The sequence below is a fragment of the Aythya ferina genome, assembly GCF_964211825.1.
Source record: "Aythya ferina genome assembly, chromosome: 2".
NCBI classification, from domain to species: domain Eukaryota; kingdom Metazoa; phylum Chordata; class Aves; order Anseriformes; family Anatidae; genus Aythya; species Aythya ferina.
This window is the reverse complement of record NC_140297.1, coordinates 43,064,321-43,091,626: the sequence shown is the minus strand read 5'-3', so window position 1 is coordinate 43,091,626 and position 27,306 is coordinate 43,064,321. Positions and strand designations below refer to the sequence as shown.

At 36.7% G+C, this 27,306-nt stretch overlaps 2 long non-coding RNA genes across 6 annotated transcripts in view; one reads left to right on the top strand and one right to left on the bottom strand.

Moving 5' to 3' along the window:
* LOC311432298 overlaps positions 1 to 27,306 on the top strand; it is a 660,648-nt gene that overhangs the window by 284,195 nt on the left and 349,147 nt on the right. The window lies entirely within an intron of this gene.
* The window catches only part of LOC311432295, a 167,050-nt gene that overhangs the window by 103,909 nt on the left and 35,835 nt on the right, over positions 1 to 27,306 (bottom strand). The gene's annotated exons all lie outside the window — the stretch shown is intronic.

The window sequence follows — 27,306 nt, the reverse complement described above, 5'->3', positions numbered from 1 at the left end:
TTTCCTTATGCTGGTTGTCTAAATGGGAAAGAAGAATATTTTCATTAATTCCCAAATGTTCTTAACTGGGAAAAACACACCAGATCAGACACTATACAAAAAACCACATCAGACAACTATACAATTCACTACCAGACTTACTGTCTGATATACTTCAATGTGACCTGCTAGGAGGAGCAGAGAAAAGAAAAGAGAGGGTACAATCTCAGTGGAGAGATGCCAGAAATACATTTGGTCAACTACATTCACAATTAAAGAGGAAATTAATTTCTCCAACCACCTACACACTCTGATGCAAATCCCATCCCACCCCCCTGAATATTTTGCAACAGTTTAATTAAAGTAGCTTTTTAAGTTTCTAGGAAAAATGACAGCACTATGCCTGAAAGAATAACCCATAGTTTCTGCCAAATTATAACCAATAAGGAAATCTCTATTGATATCAGAGGACAAATAGTTCTCAGAACAAAGCCACCATATCTCCAACTGTGCCAAATGCTACCATAAGTTTATTTTCCAAGGGAGGACATCCAAGAAAAGACACTTTTCCTAGGAAAAATGACATTCTATGAACTTACATCAAACAAAATGAAAAATAGCAAACGAGTATTGCAAATAGCAAACTTGAATACCAGGCCATAAAACACAAAGGAAGAGAATGTTTTCCTTAAAACCAGAAGAAACTGTATCAGACTTCCTTTACTTTCTGTAGCAGGAGCCTGTGTGTACAAAACATGCTTGTACAATATGGGTAAGAAGCAGGAATAAGAAAGGGAAAGCATTGACTCAAGGGAAACCATTGTAGAAAATGTCTGCTTTCTTCACAGTTCAACAAGGGACCCAGTTCTTTAGGAGAGCCATGACAAGGAACTGCAGCAGCACTAGATCAGATGTTTCTAGATCAGATGGTTTTGTTTTGTTTTGTTTTTGTTTTTGTTTTGTTTTGTTTTTGTTTTAAATACACACCTGAGCATTCAGAAGTGTACTCCGTGTGCTTCTCTGCATACTAATATATTTTAGTTTACAGTCAAAACTAAAGAAACTTCAGTATCTCATCCCAGCACATTTCAGTGCAGTACGTAAACACAAGTGATGTGTTTTAATTGGCAGTCACCAGTGACCTGTGCTATGACAGTACAGGATGCAGGTGGACGTGTCATGAATACAGAGCAACAAATTCAACACACGTGCCATTGTGCGGAGACCCCATGCACACACACAGAAATTTAAAATACCATTGGATGTTTTGAAGCCAGGCAGAACAAAATCTGGTCTTTGCTTACAGAAGTGAACTTAGCCGAGAATGAATAGAATATGCTTTTCCCCCTCTGCTCCCATCCCAGAAGTCATCAAAAAGGTTTCCAGCTTGATATGCCCTGAGTGCCAGGAAGGGATTCTGAGCTGGAATTTACCTTTGGAGGTCTGTCAGATTTCAAATTCTATCTTCAATGCCATGGATTATCGCTAAGAAATACATGCTAGCCTATTGTTTGTTGTGGAAGAGGGAGAACCTTTTATTTTCCATGTTTCCTTCATCAAATGTGCATTGCACCATTCCATCACTCCCACACCTTCAAGCAGCAAAGAACTGCAAGATTCTGAAAATGTTTGTTTGTTTCCCTTTAACTATATCCACTCTCCTGTGATTAATAGCTATCTGCCATGACAATTTATCTGTAAGTACAGTACTTTCAAAACTAAAACAAAAATTATCACTTAACTCAATGAAGCGCAGCCTGGCTTGCATAGATCTACTCAAAATCAGAATTGTGAGTCTGTTTTCAAAACATGCTCCTGCTACTGAAATGTATTCATGCCTTCACTATATTTGTTTTACCATTCTTTACATATAAAAGCAAAGAAAATGTGTGAAAGAAGGAGTAGTTATAAGTTCCGTCTATATGGTATATAAAGTCCTGAGTTTACAGGTGGTTTTCTTGAAATGCAAGGGCTTTCTTCCATTTTTGGTAGTGGTTTTACTTAACAGTTCTCAAGACAGCAGAAACACTAACTGGGAAACAAGAAATCTTTATTTTTGGATTATGGTGGGAAAAAAGCTTTTGTACAAAACTTTTTTAAACTTATTTTTCACTTTTAAAATAATAAAAAAATGAAGAAAATCACCACAGTTATTTTCTTGATGAGCTAGTACTTGCAAATTTGCTATTTTATTATCAAAGAAACCAAATAACTTCAGAAGGAATAAATTTTATTGAAGGTGTTCTTTTTCCATTGAAATATATATTTTATCTTTCTGAACTAATGTAATGAAATTTTCAAACTCTGGCTGAACAAGGCCATAGGCAAACTGAAGTTAGCTCTGTTATGAGCAAGACATCTAAACCTGATTTTCAGAGGACCCTTACAACCCAAATTTTACCGTGATTCTAAGTAGCACAACATTTTCTGTTTGTTTCTCTATACAAATTAATTAGTTAGAAGTATCCAGTTGGGCCAGGTTCAGAGTAAGGCTGAAACAGCCACTTACTCCAGTATCAGTAACTATAACCTTCACGTGATGCTATCCTGCATACTGAGGTCATATCCTTGTTTTCTTTCTTGCCTCACATTTATGTTTTAAATTAACACTTATTTAATTCAAATTCCTGGCAAGTCCTAGTAGAAAAACTTTCTTTGTGAAATATTCATTATTCATATCTTCTCAGCTGAGAACTGAAAAATGATCAGTGTAAGCTTTTTGTTTCTTTCAACAGATTATCATGGCATTAACTGCAATGGCTAATATTGGTTACATTTATAAGATTAGTATTTGTTTCTACATTCTTTATCAATTTATTAGACTAAGATTTTTCTACCTGATTTTAAAGTATCTAGGTTGTAAGATATACCAGCATCCTAAAAGTAGGAACATAGATTTAACACAAAGCTAATTAAAGCATTGCATTTTAAACTTACAGATCTGACAACTAGAGTGTGCTTATGCTTTTACTGGTATACAATGGATATATGCCAGCATAGCTTTCTTTCTTATTTTTTTTTCTATAAACACAGCTGTTTGCAATGAATCAGTTCTCATAATTTCCCAGTTGACCCATAATGAAAGTGAGCAGCCAGCTTTAAAGCACCAGTTAATATCCTTTCGTAATCCAGGTTTGTAAAACTACCTTTGCAATAAGTGTGATTTGTGAAGGTGAAACTAGAAATGCATGTATGTACCTGCACACCTGTATGTGCATTCTTTCTGCAGAGAAAAAGGAAACACATAATGCCGTTGGAAACAGCTGGAAAATGCATGATAATTACCAGATGAACAGCCTTAGAGAGTGAGGTCCCACCTAGGTCACTGAATCACACACATCCAGGCAATGGTATGATGAACATGTCATTGTACTATAACACGTTCCACTAATTATTCTGGAAGGGGGAGAAATAAAAATAAAAATTAAATAAAAATTAAAAAAAAAAAAAAGGCCTTGCCTTATTTCTCATTCAGAATAACCAGGAAACTCCAGATGCCACCAGCATGGATAGTAACAGGATTGTTTTGTTGTTACTTAGGAAAAAAATTGCCTGTGTAGTGCATACCTATTTGTGAGATCCTATGTGTAAGCATATCTGCATTCCCTAAGATCCCACTAACAATCATGGGAACTGAAGACCTGAGTGACGGGGAAGAGAATTCCTAAGTCTCAGTTTTACCACTTCCAGTTGTTTTAGTACTAACCATTGATATGTAGGCAATAGCATTCAGCTGCAGACCTCTGACAGGTTTTTCTGCTGTGAAAAGTGAAGGTACAACAGACACATCTGCCATGTATAATAGATAAAGCCAAAGGTTGAGACTCCTGAGTAGATTAAGCAACAGTAACAATACAACATTTGCTGAAGGACAATATTTTTCCTGTGATTAAAGAAAGCTTTACTAAGGTCATATATAAATACTGTCATGTGCTACGTGTTATAACAGCTTAAATAAATACATTTACAAAATAGATACAGATACCACATTCTTTCTGAAGTATTAAAAAGGGTACATCAGTCAAAAGACATGTATGTAGCATGATCTTCATAGTAAAGTAAGAACACAAAGGAGTTGTCCAGTCTTGGACTGATATTTCTGCCTGGGTTTTCTTTGGATGATTGGCAACCGATCATATTTCTTAAAGAGCTACATAGCAGCTCATTTAAGAAACTCCATGAACCACATGCAGCAAGTTGTAAATGCTGCTGCTTTGAAGCAGCCAGAATTCCTCTGAGAGTCTCTCTTCTGACAAAGTTTGGATACCTGTCAATCAGTTGCTTTGGTGTGTAACAATATAAGGACCAGACAAGCAAAAAATCCTCAGGAAAATATGAGCCATAAGGAGCTATCAGACTTAATCCACACTGCCAGTCCAGATCACAGCAAGTAATGAATCTGTTATAGGTAATTATGTTCTTTCTCTGCTCTACTCAGGTTACTGTTGTGGAAGCAAGGATAACTAGCTTTGAACTCAACACCTTTTGAAAGTCTAGGTAAGGAGTTCATATTACCAAGAGTTAAGTGCACTATATTCTATAAGGTCATATTTTTAATTGCCCCAGAAATAGAAATTTATTGCTAGCATTAGAGGTGCTATAAAAAGGAGTGATATTGTGGAGATTTTAATATATTTAGCTAATAACTGTTTTTAATATATTAATATTTTTTGTTTAGCTCTGTGAGAATCAGGTAATGTGTTTTCCAAAGAAGGCCGATATGCCTCAAGGGGTAAGCAGGCCTCTATAAAGAAAAGGATTTACTGATACCAGTTGTGCTTTTATCTGCATGGATTGGGACATAATATTGAAACACAGCCATGTAAAGAAGACCTGTCAGTCAGGGCCCAGTGTTCTTATGAAAAGACAAGCCTTGACAGTGACAAAAACATCCCAGATGCATTACACACACAAACAAAACTGGGATGGATTGTTCTAGTACCCTTATGGAAATAATATATTGGTCACTAGCTCTCAACTGAGAAAAGATGCTTTATTTGGTAAGACTTCCACAGATGAATTGGGACAGAAAGGGAGAGGTATGAGTCACAGGCAGGTCCCTTCTCTCAAGATAATTTTGAAAAAACTAAGTGGTGAGAAATTACTTCATTAACTTCACATATTTTAAGTCTAAGGTAATTTAGGCAATAGCCTATTAACAGGTGACCTGAGCTGTAACTCAGCATAAATAAGTGAATAAATAAAATAGAACGGATATAAAAGAAAGCACATTCCAGCATTTCCTTTTTGATGCTATAAAATAGCACACGAGCTATATAAAGTTCCCTTTACAACCTCAGCTATTTTCCAGGAGACCAAGAAGGTGAAAAGTAGCCTCGAGGTAAAAAGTGGTTTTTAACAGGCAATAATACCTCATTATCTCAATGTTATGATAATATACATTGTCACAGGAAATAACATATTTCTTCATGCGAAGACATAGCCATACACACCTTGTAGGGAGAGGCAGGTGGCAGGGTTCACAGTCATAAAATAGTTGTACAAAACCATAGATGTCTCCATAGATGCTTGCTTATATTAGAATTGCTTTCTGATATTTTAAGAGGGACTACCAGGGAGACTGTAGCTGGAAAGGGGATGGAAAGATAACAAAAAAAAATTAGAAGAACTTATCCTTTATCCTGAAGGGGAAATCTGTAAGAGAGGGCGTATCATATAAAGAAAAGCCATTATTCCCAAATCAACAAGAATCAATTAGCTGTGAATTATTTAGCTGCTTTGGTCATCAGCTGTTGTATCTGCATTATACATGTTTTTATTATTTTTTTATTATTATTATTATTATTATCATTTTTTTCTTCCACAGTAAGGTTTACTTTAGGGCAGGAAAAAAAAAAAAAAAGAAAAGAGAAAAAAAGAGATGAGAAGGCAGTCCAAATTTTAGGACTTTGGAAATACAAGCGTGAGACCTAAATTTCAGAAGAAATGAGATTTCTATGAGATTGTGGGAGAATAAACTCAGAAAATTGGCATCACCAAAAAGAGCATAAACTATTCATTTCAGTCCTGCAGGATTCCATTCAACTTCCCTTTCTGAACATATAAATGAGTGACTGACTGAATAATAACTTAGTTCTGTTCTCAGCAGTCACACAGTGACAAAAACACAGAAATTGCACTTAGTAATATTTTATATAGGCAATATTGTGGACATTTAAACAGAATGAGTGTTTCACAGTGATTTGATCTGCTTCACTCACATCCTGTGCCCTGGGAAGCTGCAGGTTGCTTCTGTCAGTAGGTGGGTTTTTAAATCCTGCTTTCAAGAGCATTTCCATTGCTTGCACTTATAAACCTGCTGCAAGGATTTTTGCAACTCTAGCTACATGAGCAAAACCATAGTCTCAGATACTCCTACTGGACATAAGGCACTTGCTGACAAAGAGTTTTGTTCCCTACAATGCCAGCATACCCTCTACAAACTACATCAAAAAAAAAAAAAACACAACTCCTCTGTAGCCACAGGTGCATCCATGATTTTTTTGGGTGATGCATGATTTTTCCTCGCTCCTGGCTAAGGACACAATGCCAGAATAAATTTACTTTATTCTGGTACTTTTCCATCGCCTCCACAAGCTAGTGCAATTGGTAGAGGAGGACATGGAGAACAGAAACAACAGGCTTCTATCTTCCCTTGACCCTTCAGAGGACTAGGCTTTCATATACTACCAGTGTTAACCAAGTTAATTCTTAAATTTCCAACAGAAAAGGATGTATGCAAAGAGCAAGACTGAAAAATTAGATTAAGTTTAATCAGATTAAAACATTTATGAACCAGCTTCACATGAAGTATCCCAAACCATGTTATCCTATTATTATTGTGAAACCTTACTCTTCCCACTTAGTGGTGAGAAATTTTATCAGACTGGGTGCTATGTTAATGGAATATGTGATGTGGAGAGCATTAGGAAGCATTCTTTTTTGAGGTTTGTTATGACAGTGGGGATAAAGAATAACAATTTCAATAGGTCTGGCTTTAAAATGCTATATTTTGTGTCAATTACAGTGATTTGTGAGACAAACCCACATATTAAAAGCTACAGTTCCACCAAACAAGTACTTTTCTATGTCTAGTAATAATTCAAACCATATAACCAAAATGTTTTAGTCCATTCTGATCTAGTTCTGTCAGACATTCTTAAGCCATATTGTGTAAAAAAAAAAAAAAAAAAAAAAAAAAAAAAAAAAAAGATAAAAACCTCTATCAAAAAAAAAAAAAAAAAAAAACAGCAAACAACACGAGGAACCTGAAGTTAATCATTTTACAAGCCTTATTTTTTCTGTTATAAAGTCAGGCTTTTGGATAGCTTTCAAGATAATGCTTACTTCTGAATGAATGCCATTACAAACTTCACAAACATATAGGATCGGCCAATCTGAAAAAAATAAAAATAAAAATCTGAAGATAGAATTACAGCGAGCATCCAGCTGACCAAACCACAGTGCCCCACTCCCCCATTCATATTCCTTGGTCCACACAAAAACTGGGAAATAAATTTATTCTAGATAAAGTGAATACTGATTTATTGCCCCCTCACACACCTTTTTTTTGTTTTTTTCCTGATTTTTTCACCTTGACAAAACCTGTCTGTTTGCTCTATTCTTGCATGCATCCAAGACTGTTTTCTTGAAATACTTTCAAAGTGCACTTACTGCCAGGATAACTGAATGCTTTGTCTATTAGGCTTGAATCCCCCTAGCCATGACATTATTCAAATACTGCTGATACAATGGTCTCACATACAGCTGCTTCTGCTAACACGTACCAGGAAGAATTTTATTGTGACAGCTTAGGAAAAAATTTACATAATCAGAGGAAATGTGGTAACACTTTAAGTGTCCAGTAACCAGTACTTCATCACAGCACAACACCTACAGGAAGTGCATATGACATCCACATGAGTACTAAATGAATCCATTAGGATTAGTGGTATTAAAATGAATACCAGATGCATTAACAAGGGACTGTGTAAAACAAAATGTTGCACAAATGTTTGCATCCCGATCCCAGCTTTCAAATAACATCAGCATATTACCCTAAAATCATTACTTTGCTATTCTAGTTCCTTTCCTAGGGAGCTCTAATGATAGTTCTTGCCCTACAGTGAATTCATATTGCATCTGGCACACGAAATTTGGCATTTCAATTTACATAACTGTTTTCAATTGCACAAATTTGCTGTTCCCTAATTCTCAGCGTACTTTGGACAACAGTTTTCAATGCTTGACTGAGAAAGAGCAGAACTCTGAGCCAAACAACATTTCTTTCCCTCCCTCCTCCTCTGTTGGAGAGTTCTCATGCTTTTTTCAAATGAAGATAAAAGAAGGTTAAATGTCAGATTTCAAACACCACAAGTTGTCCATCATTTTGCCTAGTTTAATTCAGATATCTGGGACTGATTGACAGAGACTGGATTGTGTATTGCAAGCAAGAACTGCAATCTGGGTGAAAATCCAGACACCAAGCACTATGACATTTCCCAGGAAATAGCATTCTTGTTTATGTCAGATCAAAACAGACAAAGATAGAGGACAGTACTTCTATGAGACCAAACAAAACCAGTACAACTTTATTATCAACTGTGCTCCAACTTCTCTAGAATACGTACAACTCCAGGCTGTACGGTGCTGGATGCTGAAGGAATGAACTATGAGCAAACAGTGATATACACCACACAATCTGCATGAAATATCAGAATGAAGACAAGGGACAAGAGGCGCAGATGGACTGAAGGGGAGGGAATGTGTCACAGAATCAAGTCAAAACAAGCTCCAACAGGCTGTAGACCCTCCAGCTTAATCTACTGGTAAGGAAAGCCCTAGGAGTGTTTGTAAATCTAGGCAAACGCCATTATAGTCTGAAACACAGTTTCAACTCCCACACTGAGGCTATTTACATTTCTTGAGAGAAACTAAAAGCTGATAGGGGAAATTATAGAGAACTACAGCTACAGGGCAGCTGTTGAGAATGAGAGGCAGCCTGAGACTGGCGAATTTTGTTGATAGTCTATGCCATCAGAAGCAATAGTGATAAAATTATCTCTGTCCTTGCCATTGACATCCCATGGCTTGCAGATATTTTGCTCATGTTTCCAGCATTAGCTGCTGAGGTATTTTCCATGCCTGCCATTATCTGTCTGTAGAAAGACATCTAGTTTGTTGCAACTGCCCATTCTCCATGACCGAGTTTGGGGTCTGAGGTGTGAAAATTGACAACTTGGGCTTTTGAACAGGGCATGTGCAGCATTATCCTCATCCAGTACAAGAGAGGATACTAACAGGAAAGATAAAGCCACAGAGAAGGGTCTCAGTTAGCAGTTCTCAGTGAGTTACATGGTTCTCCTTGCTGAGGCAACAATGCTGAATTGATAAGCAACAGAGCTCAAGGGAATAATTTACCAGAAGTTCATGGTCTCAATGTGGACTCATGTCTGGTGCCTCCTGTCCTTTTTGAAGATAGCAGTGGCAGCAGACAAGGAGATAGCTGGAATTCTCAAGTGGAAGAGAGAGGTGGAGCTGAGCTCAGTGAAGTGAAACACAATGCCAAATTTCTCAAGAACATCTCAGCAACAGAAAAGACAGGAACCACTGGTCTATGCAAATCCCTTCTGTCATGCTGAAACCTTCTTGGCAGCCTGGTCCTTCCTTTTTTATTTATTTAAAATGAGGTTTCCATTAAGCATTCCACCCACGGCAGCTGTTCTGCCATCTCCTGCTGCCCACTCCTACTACTGTGTCCCTTCCTTCTCCTGGCCCTTTTAGCTAACTCCAGAAAGAAAATATGCCAGTCTCAGGGTCAGAAGATTAGGTAAGAAATTAAAACGGCAGATTTAACTTCTTGGCCATACAATTTCTGTGACAGAATTAGATAGAAAGCTAAGGAAACACAAACTACAACTATATGTAGTACAATTATGGATCTTCTGGATTTTCTTACTTCGTTTTCCATGTTTGTTCACAAATTCGCCTCACAGAATAAATGACCAATACCATCACGAAGTTGAACCAAAGGAAAAGGTTATAAGAGATCCTGAGCAATTCCATAGAGAAAATGTTGTTTTATTTAAGCACTCTCTAAAAGGGAGGTGCAGTATAAACATATCTAGGATTCTGAAGTTCCTAATAACTTAAGGTAGAGTGTGCTCTGTAATATGTATATAGATGTGCATACGTGTTTGTATGCATATACAGTGCTGTGGACTTACTGTACTCTCTTGAAATAAGTACAAGTTCCAGTTTACATCAGAGAAGTCTTTCAATTATGAGGCAAGAGCATAAAATTCCACCATTAAAGCAAAATACCACAGAAGACGAAGGAATTGAAACTATATTAGTTGCTTTATCCCTGTAGTTAAAAACAAGAAAAATATATCCAAATCCCAGAGTCTGTGTTGAGTCTATTAATGTCACTGCCAATGAGAGTTAAAATTTCAGTTCCTATGTTTGTCTTCTTTGGATGCAGTTCAGACTACTTTTACAATATGTGCTCTGAGAGGGAGGTCTAAAAGAGAGCTGCCAAACTCCTCTAAACTTCTCTTCCCCCAATATTCACAAAACTATGCACAATCAACTCTTCCGTAACTCTCCAACTTTTTTTTTTTTTTTTAAATGTTGTGGAAGAACAAAAGTTAATTAAGTTTTTCTTTTCTTTTTTTAAGAGAAGGAATAATACAGAAAAATGGGAGCACTTTCTAAGTGTTATCATTTTCACAACTACTAACAAGATATTAAAACCAATGAATGCTTAAAATGGTTGCTACAATTTAAGGTGTGGTTCTATAACTGAAATTCAGTTCCAGAGGCTTTTGTTACTTCAGCGAAGTCAGTAAGAGTTGGATGAACGTGACACAATAAATTTATAAAACATATGGGCAATCATACTACTATCTGTTTTTTATTTTACTTTAGCTTAAAAGAAGCTTTGGGCTTTTAAAACTGGAAATAATGTGATTTATGCTATTTCATTACTTTATAGATGATTTAGAAAATTGGGATTATGCAACTGCTTGTCACTTCATATTCAGTAAACAATTCTATACTCAATCAAATCCTGATTCAGAAATGGAATATGGAGAATCTGCTTTGAAATACTAAGGAATAAATAAATAAATAAATAAAATTTCAAAGAGAGCTTGATGAAGTAACCTATTGTTTAAACCAGTATTTCAGGGAAGAGATAAACTTAAAAAATCCATCATTTTGTAGACTAAAAAGACTGTATATTTGAAGTACTTGTGTAATGTGGTCATAAAAGAACTACTTAAATTCACATCTAAAGACAGACTAGTTCACATCAGCTTCAGCGTAAGCTGTGTGCAGGCATATACAGATTTGCAGGGGAGAATGGCCTGTTTCTCTTTCTATGATTCTGAAGAGCAGGTACAACTCACAAAAAAAAAAAAAAAAAAAAAAAAAAAAAAAAAAAAAAAGCATTTGAGTCCTTACATGGGCCTCAGGGCCTCACTCTGAGATCTAAAAGCTGAATGTCAAGAAGAGCATTACACAAATCCCTGTTGCAGTGCTTGTTGCTTTCTCTGTAGAAAACAGCTGCTAATAGTTACTCCATTTTAGTAGTATTGTGCTGTCTTTTCTGCAACTGTCATAAGGGCAGCATTTTCAAGATGGTTAAATAAATTGTTGAGTTTAGTAGAAAAAAAGAGGTATGGTTTGAAGGACACTGAACAAATACCACAAGCCAGTGACAGACTGCTTTCTAGTCCAGTCTAAAGCAGACACTATCAAATACTCATGGTTTCTGGTTTTGTAATACAGGATAATTATGGGTTGAATTCTCCAAATGGGAACAACATCAAACATTCAATCTTACCTTTAAAAGGTTCCTGTACTGCCTAGCAAAACCACTGCATTGTGTAACACCTCAGTAGAGCCTCATAAAAAAGTTAAAGAAACAGAAACAAAATCCATGTTTCTCTATAAGAGTATCAATTTTGCTTCTAATTTATTGGTCTATCATTCTAGTTATTAATATTTTGTCATTTCTCATGTAATAATTGTCTTCTGTACTTCTAGCCATAAACAGATTGTTGTAACGAAGTGTTGGCTGAGTGTTGGAGATTTCCAAAATTTACCCTAAACAGACATCAATACGTGACTCTGGAAAACCTTTTCAGCACCCTTAGATCTTGGAGAAATCATAACAAAAAAGAATTCTGATCTCTTTTGGCTAGGTTAGTCAAAGTGCTTTAAGCAAATTTCAAAATATTACCATTTACTGGAGAATGGTAGGATCCTGAAGGACTATGCAAGTAGAGAGCTCCAAGTCATAATCTTCATTAATTTCAAGCTAAGCATTTCATTAAAGGAGTGCTTAAAGAGAAGGTGTCATTCAAACAGGAGCAAAACAACCAGCCAGCTGGGACTGCTCATTCTGGCTTCTGTTGGCCATATCAGTGCTGCCATTTTGGAAAGTATAATGGATAAGGAGATTGAGGTCAGCTGCAGTGCAGATCACAGCGAAAAAAAAAAAAAAGTGTCAAGTTGGACAGGCTTGTAAGACTGAACTGTACAAATAAAGAAACAAATAAATTATGCAAAAGAAAGGACCTGGTCCAAGGGAGCCAATTAACATGTCTGAGGAATTTCCATTCTTGGATACATAACCAACAATCAAAACACTCAACCCAAGGTACATTCAAGACAACCCAAAGTTTGAGAGAGCTACTTGTAGACTCTTCCAAGGAACATAGTATATGGGAAAGTTGTAGCCTTGTTTTCTTAGAGCTGTTTCTTCTTCTTCCTTTTTTTTTTTTTTTTTTTTTTTTTTTTTTTTTTCCCTTGATTGTTCATCTACAGCTTCTCTTCCCCTAAGAGATCAATGACAACCTTCATCTGTGGTGCCTGACATAGATCCAACTGAAGTCTACTATAGTAGCTAGCTCTCACAGTCATGTCTGACTGGGAACTTCATCCCAGTTAAGGATTCACACAACAGAAGCAGCTTCATTACCCACTTCCACATCATTCATCATCTATTAATTGCAGCTCATTGACTCCTACACATTTCTATTGACAGACCATCAAGAACAGGAAAGGATGAACATGAACACAACTGAGGAATAAAGATGGTGAACCTCAGGTTTTGATCTGGAGCCAACTGCATCAGCAGATACAATGACTTCAGTGTCAGTCTACAACATTCAATATATTTCGATTAGCACATTTCTCAACTTTTTTTTTCTTTATGCTAAGCAGGCTATATTGCTGCAATAGTTCCTCCTGACACTGTCAGTGGTTCAGCACAATGCTAGAACTTGAAACAGTAAAAAGAACAGCATAAACCTCAAGTTTCAGCAACGGTTTTGAAAAAGGAAGTTGGAAAATATTTAGAAAATTCCACGTACCATAATCCCTCCAAGTCCTAATATTATATTTACACGACTAAATGATTCAAAACAAATCTTGGGACATTTCTTGAGGTATAAGAATGACATAGCAGCTAATAGATGTGAGAACCAAACATTGTTCATTTTGCTTAGCATCACAAGGACATTCACATACTAACAGAACACAACATCAAGGTCAATAGAACTGAAGTTCTAGTGCTAAAACTGTCAGAACTATAGCAATGCATCTACCAGTAGCAAATTGCTATCTACATAGCCATGGAAGCTCTCAGCATAATATCTCATGTTTTTCCAGTCTACACCATCTACAACTTCCACTTCCCAAGAAATTTCAAGGACATGGAAAAAAAGAGTGATAGGGTATCTAATGACTGTTTGCCCTGATGTGAGCTATCAGAAGTGATTCTGGCTCATTACCTTAGATATGTTTGTGATTACAGAGAGGGCTTGACTCCTCAACCTGTTCTGTTTACAACTAGTTCTAGAGGCTTTTGCTGGGCAATAAACAACAATAAAACCTGTGCAGCAGGATTAACCTTGTAACGACTTGCTGCTTGATTTTATCCTCAATAAGAAGAGACAGTGATCCACTACAGAGAATGCCTTTAAGATTTACCCGTGGTTCTTAGTAAACTGTGTTTTAAAGGATTGTCTATGTTTTTTCCAACAGTAAAACACAATTGCCTCATGACTTGCACCTTGATATTTACGTTAATCCTCGATACTCCAATTCACTAAGAACAGATAGGAATTCTCTCTGTTCTTCACATTTCCAAATCTTCTTTAAATGTTAAAATGCATCTTTGCTATTTTCTAACGCCTTTTACCATACAGTCATGTTCAAATATTGAATATCCTTCTGAGATTTTTTTGTCACTTGTGGTTTTCTACTCTGCCATGTGAACAGTTTTGCAGATGGTTTTCATTTGGAAACTTAAGTGAGGTGATCTCTTATACTATTATTGTTCATACTTGTTCATGACTGGCTTTCTTTCAACAAAACACAGTATTTGTATTCTCTGTTCCACTAGTACATAATGTACAAGAATTTTTCTTCATAAGAGTCAGGAATGTTGGCCAACTTCAATCTCTTTATATAAACATTTGTCTGCACTGCTCTGTTGTTTATTCCACTTAAAGAGAGATGAGGTGTAACTGAGTGGGGAGAATATAAAAGACTATTGCATATAAATTAATTAATCAAAACAGATGGGAGTGGGTCATAGGGAGGGTGATGGTCAAGTGAACACCTCTTCTCGTAGAGACATTGAAAAAACCTACCTATTCAAAGCAGAGCGCTTAGACTACCAAACTGCATAGGTGTTGGTGTAAGTAAATCAATCGAAAATTCAGTGAATCTGGTCATGTATGCAAAATCAATATGAGATAACCAACTGTATCCCACTTTAGACCAACCTAAGAGGAGAAGGAGGGGAAAAAAACATCTCAACTACAGTTGTGGTCAAACTTAAACCACAGTGCTCTCTACCTTAGGCTCCTTAGCCTTGGGTTTTTTCCTTTAACAATATGAAATACACGTACTAGAAAATATAATGCTCCCCAAATTATTTGTCTTTTCTGTAATATACTAACCCCTAGAGGTGTAGAGGTGCAGATGGTGAGAAAGATGGTTTTATATCACATCTGTAAGAAACCATGCTGCTATTTTTACCTTTTAAAGACAGAATCTGAGAAGTGTGATAACTGGTTTCTGATTTAATGATGAAGACATAAGATGTCATTTTAAGGGCTGGAATGATGTTATACCAGTGTAACACTGTCTACAAAGAAGTTGATCTTTCCACAGACTCACGGACCAAGCAGATAATTTCATGAGAGTCACAGTCAAGCTTTTCTGAATGAATTTATAAAAGTTATCAGATAATTCTAAACATAGAACAATTCCAGGCAGAAGCTGTTCAAGCCCAATTCCCATGAGAGAATACCTCTAAAAAAAATTGAACTTCATATTGGAGCAGATATACACACTCATGATAGACAAGACAATTGACTGCATAGAAAATAGTGATTCCCTGTTAGAGACCTTGATGGACCAAAACCATCTGCTTCTCTTCAGTTATCCTATGCAACATCTTCAGCATCCACTCTTGAGTCACGTAGGCAGATCAGCTTTCCAGCTCTTTCACAAAACAGGTAAACTTTGTAATGACCCAGAAAATACAAGGCAGAAGCATCCATACATTGATATGCATCTGAGTACAGAGGTGTCAGTAGACTCATTAGTCCCAATGCAAACCTTTGGATATGTTATACCTAGCATCAGAGTACAGTGACGTACCTAGGCCTTTAAATTCTCATGGTCCCATTTGAGAAACACAGTGACATAGCAAGAGATCATTTCCAGAACATGGCCATGCTTTGTCTATAAACGGAGGCCTCTAGCCTTTGAACGACAGCTTTTTCGGCATTCGTTCATTGGAAAAATTAGTTTGCTAAAGGTTAATTTGTCAGTCAGAATAAATTTACAAATGAAGGTTTCTTGTTCATAGTTTGTTTCATGAATGCTTTAAAGGTGGCATGGTATTTAATACTACCTCCAACCATGGGGCAACAACTGTGCTTCCTAATCACACACCAACAACTTATTATGGCTTTTTTTTTTTTTTTTTTGTAAGACTGCTTTTTGGTAAGACATTGAAAGTCAGATTTTCAGTGGAAACAAATCTAATTATCTTTAGTGGGCTTTGAGACACCTACTGTCACAATACATCACTGCTTGAAACTTATAACTCCTACCATATCATATTTCACAAGTGTACAAAAACAACAGTTCTTGGAACAGAGAATACATATCAGCAGGTGAACTTAGACAAGATTCATTTGCCAATGGAAATTTCTAAATCCTTAGCATCTCAGTACAGTGGTGTAGCCACGATGGCTTACAGGTTAGCATTTTATAGTTCAAATAATGCTAAACTGATACAAATCCATATCTAGCTTTTTGTGTACTACTGTCACTACCTTATGGGGCACATCTACTTGCTGAGTTGGAAATCTGTTCCATTGTTTTGATTTTTGTTTGATATAATTGTCTGTCATATGGTCAGTCAAGCAGATTCTCAGAAAAATCACTATCTTCTGCCTCACTCACTGTAGAGTGAAACTGTAAGCATAGAACCTGAAATGAGAAATGCTCGTGTTTTGCTTCTATCCAAAGAAAGGCATTGTAGGGAAACAAGATAGAAGTCAGCCTCTAAAAATACCCATTTAGATCTTTGGTGCGGTGCCTGATTTCTGAGGAGACATGAATATTACCTGGTAATTCTTAGGAGTACAGAAACGCAAGATTTTGTTGCTACGGTGGTCACTCAGCGGTGTATGCCCCTCCTTTCCAAGAGTCATCTCCATAAAGGTTGGGAAATTAACTGGTCACTGAGTGCTTGGGTGTTTGCTGGAGAGGGACACGAAATGCACAGTGATGCAATTAAACTATTTTAGGTTTATACTCTTTCTGGCTCCAACCTCAGAATATTAGTACAGCCAACACAAATAGTGACAATTATACAATGTCAGTCAATATTTTTGCTGTTGTTATTCAGGACCAGACTTCAATTATCAAGAAACACTGAGCATGTGGAAATGCTGTGACAACTCTCTGAAGATCTGAGCATAGAGAATAGTTATCCTTCTATTTAATATTCTTTTTTTTTTTTTTTTTTTTTTTCCTTCCAGTTGGAAGAGATGTTTTCATCTTCATGTTGCAAACTAACTGTTGTGCTCTATGCATATTTTGGTAGATGTACCCAGGTGAAATATGAAAATAAATTCCTGATAGGGTACTATTATTCAACAGTAATAACCAACATGCAAAGAAGAACAGCATACTAAATTCTTCTCTTAATGAGCTTCAGAAACAACTGGAGGAGAGCAATCTCCTGGGGGAGAACATTCAATTAACATCACACAGTGTGGCAAAAGCCATGTCAATTTTTAATCCCTAATGCCCAAGAAGTAAAAAGTGTGGCTACATGAAAGCAGTAAATAGTTTTAATTTTGGACACAATCAAAGAAATCTCAATGAAGTTCAAGACATTGCAATTTCTACTTCATATTAGCCTGGCTGGCTGGTGAGGAGGATTGTCTGATAAAATCATGAGCATGGTTGCTGTGGTTTAAGTAAACTCTTCCTATTATTATTTTCTGGGTTAGCAAACCAACATGTTGATGGTTCCATGTTCTATTTGAAATAAAGAAGGATTTGTCCATTACTTTTGTCTTTTTGCATCTAATTCTGCTGAGAATTTAAGTTATTCATGTCTGTTCACACTCCTGAATCTCTGTACGTTTTCTTATGTAGAGCTGGTTACTTCACTGCCCTGTCATCAAAACAATTTCCATATCATTTGCACCATTTTTATTTTTTTCTTAAACTGAGATTGAGTTGGTACACAAAAAGCATAAAAATACCAAAGAGAATGATGCACTAAGACAATCTATTAGAAGAAAAGTTCAAGGTGTAAGTTCAAGCTTCTGTTGCTTTGTTGGTGGGTTACACCACCATCTTAGACATCTTTGAAATAGGTGCTAATAGGTCCTAGGAAGCATACTGAAGTACAACACTGTCATTCATGCACCAGTTCATCATACTTGCAATGATGGAAGAAGGTGTGAAGGGTATGGTTTGTTCATTTAAACATTAAAAAAATAAAAATACATAGATTTCACTTCAAAATTTTATATTTCAAGGTCATTTAATGCATTTCTTGTGTTATACTTGATGTCTCTCATTTCATCATCTTGATTGTGACTCTCCATAGCCAGCAGTCCCTCTCATCACAGGGTCATACTGTGAAGGAAACTGTCAAACCTGATTCCACCCAAGAGATGGGATGCAATTCATGATATTACAGACATCATTGTTGGTGTCAACAGAGTCATTTCTAAGATAGAGCTGGCAGATGGAACCCAGACAAATCAAATTGGAAAATACTACAGTTGGCTGGCAATGTGAATTACTTTCAGGTGGTCCGGTTCATCCATAATTAAGATGGCACCCTCAGTACACAATCCTAATGAGCCCTCAGTAAAGGCGTAATGAGTCCTAATTCTCAGCTTGTACGGTTGCATTTCTCAAAGTGGGTTGGTTACAATGCAGTAAGTGAAGCATATCAAGTAACTTGCATTTGCTAAGTGAAGTAGGAGACAGGTGAGATTAAAAATCTGATTATTATGTGTGTGCATGCCTGTGTAAAAAAATATTAGAGAATAAGGTTTGAAGTTTACCCTACTAGTAACCTAGGGGATTTTTTTCATTTATTATTTTTGTGAGCAGTCTGGAAGATGAAAGTTTACATTAATGGCATGTGAGCAGGTATACAACGCACAAGATGCACAAAACTTCAAGCCTTTAGACTATTCAAAAGCAGATCTCAAAGCCTAGAGTGAAAATAGACTTCCAGCATGGTTGTCTTGTGGTTAAGAGAACTTTGTAATGAAGCTTTGATACATAAAGTTAGAAAAGTAGTATAATGGTTAAGTGTTTTGTAAGATTGCATAGCCAAAAGGTTATACAACTAGTCAGCAGAAGACCTGTACTTTATTCCTGGTTGAACTATAGAACTGTTCTATCACCTTTAGAAAAGCTGTTTTCTCTGCTGCAAAGAGAATCAACTCAGTAAAAATACATACAGTCTCAGCTGCTTTTTTCTCCCATCTATAACATCAATATGCCATTCCTTCTCTCATGGGCATTTTATGACAGCTGTTGTTTACAATGTCCTTGAACAAAGTAGACTTCAAAGGTGTTAGTTAACATGATATGGTTAATCACTGACAATTCTAAGGCACAAATGTTCATCCAAAACCTACTCAACCTATTGTCTTCAAAACAAAGAGCAATTCTAACTTTGAAATCTGTTTGAGACAAGTAGATGCAACAGCACATGAATAAAAAGTAATATATATATTTTAACTCCGTGGGAATGAAGAACAATAGAAAGCTTACCTTTTGTGACGGTAAGTCACATAATGGTGCATATATCTAGTTTATCACATAATAGAAGTGGTCATGCAACACTAAACAGAATGTCTTTCAAATGGGGTGTTCTCTAAAGTGATTGTTCATAAGGCAACAATAAGTTTTAGAAAGTAACCAGAGTAATATCTACACAAGTCAATTTATTTGTGAGTACCTAGTTGCCCACCAATGCCTCAAGAAGTTGTCAGTGCAAGATATCAATGCCCCAGAGTTTCTGGTATTCACATTATTCTGATTTAACACAGGTATGCTAAATACTGTTTTAAGAAACCCTTGTATAGCCAAAAGGTTATAGAAGTTTAAGAAACTTCTTGTGCAACTGACTTCTCATGCCATAGACCAATCTGACAACTGTTTCCTTTTCATCTCTCACTAGAGATGAGAATTTTTATCTTCCCTTACATTCTTTTTCTTTAATGTTAGGAATTGCTAGATATTAGCCAGACACTATGAATTTGTATCGCTGTTAGAGCTGGCTGGGAATATTCTGTGATTTTATTATTGGGAAATACTATCAAATATAAACAGATTGTGGGAAAGTCAGTTTTGTAATGGAAGATCAAGTTTAGTGCATGTTACACAGCTGCAGGAACCATCTTGTTTTCAAATTTTTTGAAAAAATTATTTTCAAATTGAAATATTTCCTTGGTCAAAATTACTCTTGATTTTGAAATTAAATTGATGTATGCCTCAGCTAAAGGGTTACTAAACACATTGACATACAGCACAAAGAAATAAACCATCAATTTGTTTTGAAATGCCAAAATATATGGTGTGGATTACTTTTTCTTTTCCTTTTTCTTCTTGTCAGGAGTTGGAACAAGTGCTGCAACACTGAAGAACGCCTTTGTGTGTCAACCATGACACTTACACTTCAATCAGTGCACAAGAAAACAAAAGCAGACAGGAAAAACAAAGCCAAGTTGATCAGAAAAATTTTGCATGGTCACTTAGCCAAGAACTCAGAATTCTGTGACTCCAGCTAGAGCTGAAAGGCTTCTCACAGGGATCTTATCATATTGTAAAGGCTAGACTGGGTGTGCTTAACCACGTCTGCGAGATGTTTCCTACTTTGTTCCTAAGAGCTGTCAATGAATGTCAATTCTCCAGTGATTCTGTTTCACTCTTCAAATGCCTCCAGCACTACAGATGTGGCTACCAGCAGAATCATGTAGCTTTCCCAGGCTTTGAACTTGAAAAATTAGTTTCAGAAACATGGAAAGCCTGTGAATTCATGTCAAATGTCTTCTGAATCTGCACTCAAATCTTGCAGTGTGTAAGGTCTTAGAGCCATGCAATAGCTGCCAGAACAGGTCATGCATTGTTTTAGCACTGTTTATAAAAACAGTTAGACCAAACAGATTTTGTTGTTACTAGTAACAGAAAACCTTTAGCTGAATTACACTAAATGAAAATATCCATGGAATAAGATGGCACAAGACCATACTTTCCTGTTACAACTAACTTGTGATGGAGGATTACTACCCTGATCAAATCAAAAAGACTGCTCTTTAGGACTGCACTGTTTCCCTATTGATTAACATCCTATTCTGCCTGTACATCTTAAGGATACTTCCAGGCACACAACATAAATAACTGTCTAAGCAACAGGACTGTGCCTTACTACACAGTGTGGCTGGAGAAGGGTTGAAAGGATTAGGTTAGAATACAGAAGCAGCACAATAGAAAAAAACTTGTCCTCTTCCTTGCCTAGATGGGATCACAAAAAGCCATCTTCAGGCTGTTGCTTTTTCTGGGAGATTCTAGAATAAGTGAAGTAGCAGCTCTCACAGAGAGATGATATCCCACTCTAATAGCAGCAACTGTCACTTGTGAGATTTCCTTAACAACAGCTGGAACAACAGATCTATTTTTTTCCAGAACTATCTGTATCTTGAGTTCATCTTGATTTCCCTGTCCCTGACTGGAAGGGCTTTTTTGCCCTTTGTCTTTAGAGCAACTAAGTTCAATTTTGTCTATACTGCTGAGATGCTTTGAGAAAGATCTGCTTTGGGAGTAAAGGAGAAACATGGTCAGTGTAACAATAGAGAATTTAATTTCTGTTTCAAATACATGTAAAAGATAAGCTGTGACAGCAACACTTCATAAGCAAATAAGTTACTGAATCACACCTCAAAATTAAGATTATGTAGGTAATTATCAGGTTACTCAAATAAATACTTCTAGTTTTCAACATTAGATACATTGTTGAAAATAATTACCTATGTTCCCAAGGTTAATGTGTTTCTGCATGGACAGGGTTCTAGACCAAGGTAGACCTGAATGTCACTGAATTACTACGGATGATGCAGAAAAAGACTCCAGAATCCTTGGAATCCCAAAGTTTATAATAGAAAGAATTTATTAGCATCCAAAAAATAGCTTTTTTTTTTTTTTTTTCCCAGCTGCAGGTTATAAAACCATTTTGTGAGTCACATAATTATAATCTCAGTTATTCTCTGCAATTAACTGCTTGGTTAAAAGGTTATTTACTGTTGGAATGATAGGATTTTATTATCGGCTGGTAATATACTTATTTACACAAAGGGAAAAAAGAAAAGCCATAGGGGTTTTCAGTTTCAGAAACCACACAGTTGTTCTTATCATTGTTTTGCCATCATGGATCCCAAGCTATTCATGAACAGATTAAAAAGGTTCTACTGGTTCCAGTTTTTGCTTATTGACCTGTAATTATTCTTTCCCTATTAAAATTTGTCTTTTTTTTCCTTCCTCCTTTTAGGACTATACTTAGATCAAGAAGTAAGATTCCAGCCCTTGCATTATAGTAATGCAAGTTAGAGGATTCAGAAAGAAGTTGAGTATTGCAGAAATGTATATACAGAGAATGGAGAGAGTTTTAATAGTGCATATGGCAAGTGCTCTCATCAATATTTCATTAGTTCCAGACTAGGAGAAATCAAGCAAGAGATAATTTGAATACACAATAGAAATATTAAATGCATACAGGATCCATTGTCCCACTGCAACTCCTCAGTTTTTATCAGAATAATTGGACCAGTTACTCACCTCATAAGACTCAAGAGAGTAAAAACAGCTGTTAAATTCCCCTGCCAAGGATCATAAACATCCTTCTTGTACTTCCATGGAAGTGGTTGTTTGAGAGAGAATAAATGCCTTCTCAGATGGCACACAAGCACTAAGAGCCTTAACCAATTAGCATCATAAACATCAAACATCATCTAAGGCTAAATCCACAAACCAATTAGCAGGGCACACGGAGCAACAGCCCTCTGTGCCTCCGAATCTCTTGTTCTCTGATAAAAACAGCTTAACTGATGGGAAAGGACAGAACAACCAATATAGGTGGATCTTTCCTATCCAACTGTGTCCTTAAAGTAAAGCAAAACAGACAGGACATGCGGTACTGGCCAGTCTGGAAGAACGTGTAATGCCCAGAGTAATGACAATAATGTGTGTTCTGCATTTCACTGCAGGAAAACATCCAGGATATTTACTCCCACGTAACCTTAAATGGTTTGAAATTCAATTTATGCATCTATACTATAAAAGCAATTCACCTCGAAACTGCATCACTCCGATACAATCACCTTGCAGCAGCCCCAATAGCAGTGAAGTTTCCGCTGTAGCTTCTCCTCAAGATGAGCAAACTTTCAAAGGTTCTAAAGATACTGTCACAGCAGGAGAGATCAAAAGCTTTGTAGCAGGTGTTGCAGCAGCTGTTCCTGTCCAATTCCTGCCCAAACAATTCACAACTGGCTATGAAAGGATGCAGAGGTAGCTCTGAGAGGTACTCAGAGTTCAGGGAAGTCTTGTTTCTCTGATTCTGGTGCTTGGGTTTGTTACGGAGGAAGTAGATTATTATTTCATGACATTTTCAACATAACAGCAAGCAGAAGAATTCTTCTGCTCAGCATGTGGTTAACTAAGGGCTGACTTCAACACATGTTCAGTCCTTCTGAAGAGCATTTTTCTGACTGGCCAAAATGCACAGGCAATGAAGGTAAACATGGAAGAAAGGAGAAGGGCTAAATGCTTTACACAGTGCAGGGCATTACAGCTTAGTTCCAATCAAGAGGTCCATTGACTTCCTGATGCTATTGTGATGGGGTGCTACAGCAATAAGTAAACATACGCTGAGTACCAAATTTTGCCTGCTGCTTGCTAATGGCATTTAGCAAATTGGAAACAGTCCAGAAAGCAGCCATACAGAATTGAAAATGAACTGTACAATGAAAGAACAAAACTCAGCTTTTCAGAGTAAAGGGACTTATTTAAATATGGTTTATACTGCATGGGAAAAAAAAAAAAATCTGATGAAGAGGCACAAAATCCAAAGTGTGATAACTGAAGCCAGACAGCTTGTGTTGGAAATATCACCATCACTAGAAAAATGTGTTTAACTAATGCAAAGAAAGCCAAAGCCTTATTTAACAGTGAGGAGAATTTCCCATCGTCTGACATCCTGAAATAAATTTGAGAGGTGGTTTAAGTTGTGTTCCTACTCCAGTAGAAGGTATGGGATGGGGGAAAGAATTATTGGGTTAAACCTTATAGTGATGTATTAAAAAAGTCTCTAATATGGATACACCGCTCACTGCCATCTTTGAAAGCTCTGTATTGTCATAAGAACACATGATTGGAAGATATCTGCAGTGCACACCTGGAGTCACACCCATCCCTGACAGACTCAAAAGACTGCCTCTACTTCCTGTGGTCATCCTAACAGCATTGTTTTTGAAGTAATTGTTACCCCAATGCACAATAAACTTGATGGTCAGTGCACACCATTGTGATTAACAACCATTCTTCTGCTAGAGCTATACAAAATTTCTATTATGGAAACTATATTCGTAGTTAAAATATTTGCTTATGTTTCCTGATGGGAATTTTTTTTTTTCCTAGCAGGGTTTTTATTTATTTATTTATTTTTATTAAGGTGCTGATCAAATATTCCTTTCCTATTCAAAAATTTCCCCTTTGGCATAAACTTAGAGATACTTATATTAAAAAATGAAACGTTTAAAATGAAATATTAAATTATAAATTTAATTATAAATATAAATTATTTTGTTCCCAGTAATGTCAGTGCCATTGAGAATGCTCTATAAAGATTTTCCAAAATGAAATGTCATTAAGAGCTTTGACAGAAGGTTCTGATTCGACAAAGTTGCTTTTTCCAACAGGAGACAAAAGCGTTAGAAAAATGATTAACACCCCTTTGTGACCTCTGAATTTAAGTGGTGTTGCATAGTCTTTGACTGCAAAAGAGGAAATTAAATACAGTCTACACTCTTTAAAAAGCAGCATTCTAAAAAGTACATTTAGTGTTTCCCTTTCAACTTTTATTTAGGCCTCTCTAGTGCACCTGCAATGAGTCAAGAGGACCTAGAAGCTGACCTTTTTTCTCTAGAGAATAGTTTGAAAGCAAGGAAAAGAAGGGTTTGCTTCCTTTTCATTACCTTGCCAGAGCAAATAAGCCCTTACCCAAGTAGGCCATCCTTTAAAAAAAAATAAAAAAAAATGGTTCAGTGCCTACCCCTTTCAACTTCTTGGTATACTTCCTGATACACACAGTCAGTTTTCCACTTGCTTCAAATGCAGAAAATTAAGTGGGAACTAATTCAGGCAGCTCAAAACAAACAAAACAAGTTGGAAAAAAAAAAAATAACAGAACAGTAACAGAAGAGGTTTACTGACCTGAACAAGCCTAAATTCAGGAACAACAGCAAGGGAGCCACCAAAATCCAAGAGACAGACTAGGTTCAGGGATGTGGATTCTATCCAAAATACCACAATTTCCTAACTGCCTTATCATAGCATTCCACTTAACCTCTGTGATTGAAATAATTCAACCACTTTTATAATATCGAGACCTACAGATTAAAGTAACTTTTCGTGTTGTTTATTACTACTATATCCTAGCCTGAGTTTTGCATGATATATTGGTAGTTTTACTCTTGGTTTGTAAGGCACCTACTCAGCAAGTAACTAACCAAGCCCAGGCCAAAATAAATAAATAAATCAGGGAATTCACTCTACATTAATGTGTTAAAAAAAAAAAAAAAAAAAAAAAAAACACCCACCCACAACTATAGCACAAAAGAATAGCTATGATACCTACTGATACCTACTTCACACACTGTAGAAAAAATACCTTTGGATTTAAGCCATGAGTGCAAGGAATTTATATAAAGGTATATATAAATACATAAGTTCCTGGCTAATTTCTGTATTTGGAAGCGCTCACAGGGTTTTAGAGTTTTATACTTGCACAGCAGAGTGTTTCAGGGTTTATTTTGTGCTCTGCAGACAAGATTAATTATTATCCTTGAATTGTTTTGTGAACCATATATAAATATATAATTCAAATATTTCAAAACCTAAATTGTACTGCATTAACAATGGCGTGGAATACACTCTTTCATAGGTACATGCCAATTTTCCAGAGGAATAAATGGGACTGTAGTCTCTGCTCCTGCTTTTCTAGTTAGCATTGCTGAATGTGGTATGTAGTACGTGACAATAGACAGTTAAAAAAAAAAAAAAAAAGTACAAGGCAACTAACCTCTTCCTTCTCTATTTTTAAAATTTACTTTCACCATTATAACCAGCCCTCCTCAAAGTAGCACAGACTTCCTTTCTAGACGGATAGAGATAGGACTGAAACAGGTCCACACTGGTAACCGTACCCTCATATTGAAGGTAACAGAACCAGGCAGAGGTAAAGTTTGTTGAATGACAAAGCTGTACTCTTTATCTCCCTCTCCCAGTGGCTGGTGAAAGTGAGTTTATCTGTTTTCTTCCAGCTGTTTGGCCACCTCACACCTAGTGAGTTATTCAAACTTAAGAAGCTATTCAATTAATATTTCAAGAGCTTCTTCTCCACCCCCTCCCCTAAAGTCAATTCACTCTGTGCTTTAAATTATTTCTTCTACATTGGCTTCACAGTTAAAGAGTAATGTAAGGGGTAAACATGGCTAAATTATGAGCATATACACAAGGGCTGCAGCTGTAATTCAACCAGTCACTCTTCTGATGTTGACCAACAAGTCAATACGCTAATTCATCACTTTCCCATTGGGCTGGAAAAATGATCCACATAGTTTTGCATCAGGTCCATCAGCACAAGGATCTTGAACATTCTAGATCTTATCTCTGGAAATGCATGGCTTCATAGGGTCAGGAGACTCATTACATTATAAAGCCCTTTGAGATCCTTAAAGGAATGACCAAAAGCTGTGACAGCATCATTATCATCAAATTTTAAAAACTACTAGCTGGTAGCTAGCTTCACCTCATGCTGAAGTCAATTTTTGCAACTTGACTCCATTTGTAAGAAGAATGGAACTTTTAGGGTTGAGCAATGGGAACAGGCTCAAATGAGACTGAGGCAGGAAATCAGAGCAGTGTGCAGGGAAACACAGAGCACTGTGGATCTGTACAGACATCTTTAACAACCATTTTGTATAAACCCTGCTTAGGGCCTGCTTTGTTACAACTCTCAGGGAGTACATATCTGCACCGCTACTGTAGCTGGCACTAGCTGCCATAAAATGAGAGTTATTTTTGTAATGAAGATGCTTTGTCTCAGCCTATACAAAAGAAACATGATGATGCATAAAACAGACATTTGACATTAGAAATAGTACCTGATTTAAAACTCAGTCTTGCAACTGGATCTAGCCAGCCAGAAAGGCCCCTTGCAGAATCCAACCACAGGATCAGAGTCTTCCTCCGTAACCAGCCCTCCCCCAACCAACCCCCCCAGGACATCTGCTATCAATAGTAGAGAACAGCTTCGTACCAGTTAGTTAAACTCACTTGAATAAGACAATGTGAAAGCAGACAATCTGTAACCAGCCATTTAACTCTCAAGTTCGATCCCCCTGGAGTTTCATCCTAAGAGAACTGTTCCCAAGCTAATCCAGCTTTGCTTCCTACATCCCTCCCAGCAAGCTAATG